Source organism: Microtus ochrogaster, chromosome 4, assembly GCF_000317375.1.
Source record: "Microtus ochrogaster isolate Prairie Vole_2 chromosome 4, MicOch1.0, whole genome shotgun sequence".
Taxonomy (NCBI): Eukaryota; Metazoa; Chordata; class Mammalia; order Rodentia; family Cricetidae; genus Microtus; species Microtus ochrogaster.
This window is the reverse complement of record NC_022011.1, coordinates 12,142,442-12,147,215: the sequence shown is the minus strand read 5'-3', so window position 1 is coordinate 12,147,215 and position 4,774 is coordinate 12,142,442.

Genomic DNA, 4,774 nt, shown 5'->3' with positions numbered 1-4,774 from the left:
TGGTTTTGGAGCCTGTCCTGGAACTAGCTCTTGTAGACCAGGCTGGTCTCGAACTCACAGAGATCCGCCTGCCTCTGCCTCCCGAGTGCTGAGATTAAAGGCATGCGCCACCACCGCCCGGCCACATCATTTCTCTTTTCCCTTTCTATCCTCCAAACCTACCAATATTACCCTCTTTGCTCCTGTACATCCTCTTTTTCATTAATTATTATTACATGAATACATGAATGTGTCTATACACACATATCCCTAAACACGGCCTTCTCAGTCTGTATAATGTTACTTCTGTGTGTGTTTTCAGGGATGACCATTTGGTACTGAAGAACCACGTGGCGTGCTCTTCCCTGGGGAATACAGTTTCATTGTTCTCAGCATTCCTTGTTGCCTGAAGTTCTTTGTGTACGGTTGAGACCTCTCTTACCTTTTGAAGTGAGTCCTTCATCAACATGTGCTTTCAGATCTCTGGAACCTTCCATCAGCGCTGAGACCTACCAAGGTAGGTTTGAACTCCATATGTCCCTATGTTGCAGTCAGAAGGCACATTCACTGTTTGAGCTGCTTCCTTTGCCATGTAGAAGCTACATAGTTTTACGTGATCAACTTTCATATTTTTGATTTCTGCTGCTTTGAAAAAGTAAATAAATACAGAAATTTTGAATAGTGTGTTTTATTTTGTTCTGGAAAGCTCATAGTTTCAGGTATGATTGCACACGTATCTTTGTTCAGTGTTGATTTTTATTTTATATCCACTAGAAATAATCATCTAGATTTATTCCTCGATATTTTTTATATTAACATTTCAAAGTGCCACTTTCTGAAGTTATCATACATTCTCTAAGATATGACCTTGGTGGCTTTTTTGGACATCAGTTATCTATATATACCTGAGTTAATTTCAGCTTCCTCTATCATATTCATGTGTGTGTGTGTTTGTGCGTATGTGTGTGCATGTGTGTATGTGTGTGAGTGTACATGTGCGTGTGTGTGTGTGTGTGTGTGTGTGTGTGTGTAACCAAGCACAGTGCTGTTCCATTACTGCAGTTTTGTTGAATGCTAGAAATTAGAATGTTATACATATTCCTGCTTGTGCCCAGGATTGTTTTCATTACCCAGAGTCTTTTGTGGCCCATATGAATTTTATTATTTTTCTGTCACTGTGAAGAATGTCATTAGCATTTTGTTAGTGGTTGCACTAAATTCAAGGATGACTTTTGGAAGTTTGGGGGATTTTACAATATTATTTCTAGTAAAACATCAATGTGGATATCTTTTCAGTAATTTTTATTTTAAAGATCTTTTCTGGCTAAGGTTTTATTCCTACATATGACCATTATTGCAATGAATGACACTGTTCCTTTGAATTATCTGTTCAGCCTACACTTTGGTGATGCCTACAGATTTTATATACCCCACTAAATCTATTCCTCAACTCTAATTGTTCTTTGTTGGAGCTTTTAGCAAATTTTATATATAAAAATCAAGCCACCAACAAACAGGGATAATTTGACTTCTCTCTTTCTAATTTAGATTCTAGTGTTTCTTTCTCTTGCCTGAATGCTTTTGATAATATTCCCGATGTGTTGAATTAAAAGGCTGAAGTGAGTGCCCTTGTCTTCTTGTAGGCCTCAGAGGAAACGTGGTCATTTTTTTTTTTTTTTGACTTTCAATGTGATACTGGCAGCATGGATCTGAATATACATCCCTTTAGGAGTTAAAATAAATTCCTTTACATCCTGGTAAGAGTTTCTATCACAAAGCGAGGCACAATTTTGTCACACATTTTCTAAGCACCTATTTCAATGATCCTTTTGGGTTTGTTGTTCATTGTGGTAATGATGTTATATTTATTGATATATATATATATATATATAATATATATCTTTTTCAATCAACAAAATCTGTAAAGTACTATAATCCATGTTATGACATGGATTAATATTCAAAGTATATAAGGAATTGAACAGCAAACTAGTAAAAATAGTTTAATTATAAATTAACAATTAAGCTGAAAAGATATTTCTTTTTGTTTTTTTTTTTTTTGTTGTTGTTGTTTTTTGTTTTTCGAGACAGGGTTTCTTTGTGGCTTTGGAGCCTGTCCTGGAACTAGCTCTGTAGACCAGGCTGGTCTCGAACTCACAGAGATCCGCCTGCCTCTGCCTCCCGAGTGCTGGGATTAAAGGCGTGCACCACCATTGCCCAGCCTGAAAAGATATTTCTGAAGAGAAGACTTATAATGGATTATGGGAGTGTTAAAATGCTCATTATAACTAGTTATATCAAAGAAATACAAATTAAAAACTGTTTGAATATATTTTGTTAAAAAGATTAAAAAATAATGAAGGCTGGTAAGGGTGTGGAGAAAGGAAATTCTGCAGACTGGTGGGAATAAAAATAATGTCACCACTATAGGAAAATGGTGACCTGTTCCTCCAGATCTGAAAGCCCGGGAGCCCTGTCAGCTGTCACATGGGTGCCCATAGATGAAAGGAAGTGGATTCATGATATCTAAGATATCTCCCACATTTATTGCACCATGACACCAGCTCAGTGTCCCTCAGTAACAGAAGGATAAAGGCAACAATGTAAAAGGGACTGGAGGACATTAAGTGAAATAAACCAGCTCATAGCTTGCTGCTGTCGATAAGCAAAAGAGTAGAATCTTGGGCGTTAGAGATGAGAGAGGCCCAGGACTGAGCCTGAGTATGGTGTTAAGCCCAACTGAGAACTCGCATAAGAAGACAATGAATCCTTAAAAGAAGAGTCAACTGGAAGAGTTACCTGAACACTTTCTACTTTACAAACATAATATTAGGACTAGATATAAATGTTGCTACCTTGTTAGTACGGAGTGTGACATATGTCAGGAATTAATGGAAAATGATATGTATAGATTGTACATCATAGTACTTAAAATAAATGTGATATATAAACTTGGGCAAAATGACACTAGAGGGTTAGCAACAGCATCTGCAAGAGAGCACTATGTCACAGATAAAGCTACTTGATTCTCCTATCAGTTTTATTTCAACCAGGCACAGCTCTTTGATTGTAACTCATGAGTGTGTGCATACCCATGCTCACACACACACACACACACACACACACACACACACACACACACACACACACCCATGCACACAGTCATCACTCAGCAGAGGATTTTGGCCCTCTGTGGATTTCTAAAGCTACAGACACTCTGCTACTTTACATAGGGTGTTGGAGCACTTATGTGTGACCTACACACATCCTCCTGTAGGATTTAACTTTTCTCTGGTTATTAACAATGTGTAATGATTCTTCTTATTATTAGTTTTGTGCTGTATTAATTAGAAAAGTAAGAAAAGCGCTTTTACTTATTCAACACAGCTGCTGGTTTTTTTTTTTTTTTATCCAAATTCACTGTTTTTAATCAGTACTTAGTTGAAGCCATAATGGTAAAACGTATAACTAAAGTTTGACTGTGTGCAAAAAAGGGAATGATTATCCTTTTATAGCAAACACATATTTTTCTATTTTGATATGTGATTTGTTTGAATTTTTAACAGAATTGTTTTTAGCTCCTCATGAGTTTATTTTGTATAGCCTCTCACTTCCTTTGCAGTTCTCCGACAAAGAAAGCTGTAGTCAAGTCTGCAGCCATTACTGAGCACTGTCTTGCTTTTGTTGTTGTCATCACTAAGTAATACAGCACCACAGTCCAAACACTTTATAAAATTAAAGGGTTTGTTTTGGCTCATGCTTTGGGTTTGAAGGCGAAAGTCATATGTGATAATAGGCTTCTTCATGCTAGAATCCCATGATAGGTTGGAAAAACTAGATGGTAAAGACACAGGGGTTTTCTCCATGTCTTCTTATCTCTCTCACTTTTCTTGAGAACCCACCAATATTCAATCCAGAAGCTCTACTCTCAAGATTCAGTATAATCTTATTCATAGCCCCAAAACATAGACTCTAAATTCTACCTCCCAATGCAGAAGAATTCTAATACAAGCTTAGAGGGGGGGAAAATCTACTAAAACTATCACCCAGTGGTTTTTCAGTTAATATGAGAATCTCCCATTCCTCAGCAATGTCTCCAGTAAAATAAAAACTATGAATATGTTTTGTTGTTGTTTCTTATACTATTGCTGTTCTAAAAGGTTAACACAAGAAGATACATAATGTAACAATATTCATACAACCAAGGGGAACTGCAGACTCAGTCTTGGTCAGGGATACCTTCCGGTTGGAAATACATCGTCATTGAGTTACTTTTAAAGATTCATGCAGAATTAAGGGAATATTAATAAGTATAATTTATAGATTAAAAGTCACAGAGAAGTACTGGAGACATGGTTCAGAGGTTAAGAGCAATGGCTGCTCCTCCAGAGGTTCTGAGCTCAATTCCCAGAAACCACATGGTGGCTCACAACCATCTGTATTGAGCTCTGATGCCCTCTTATAGTATGCAAGCATATATGCAGGCAGAACACTGTATCCATAGTAAATAAATAAGACTTTTTTTTAAAGTCACAGAGATATTAAAGTGTTTCAAGTTTCTGCATTTGGCAAATGAAAAATCTAGTTTCAACTTTTGTATTGAATTTTTCCCTAAATGCCATTGTTTTGCATTAAGCTTATGTAGAAATAAGAGCGGCCGAGCTGCGTCCCCAGGCACCCAGCCGCCCACATGGCTAGCTTAGCTTATGCCCGGAAATAATTACACGGAAACTGTATTCTTTTAATCACTGCCTGACCCATTAGTTACAGCCTATTATTGGCTAGCTCTTACATA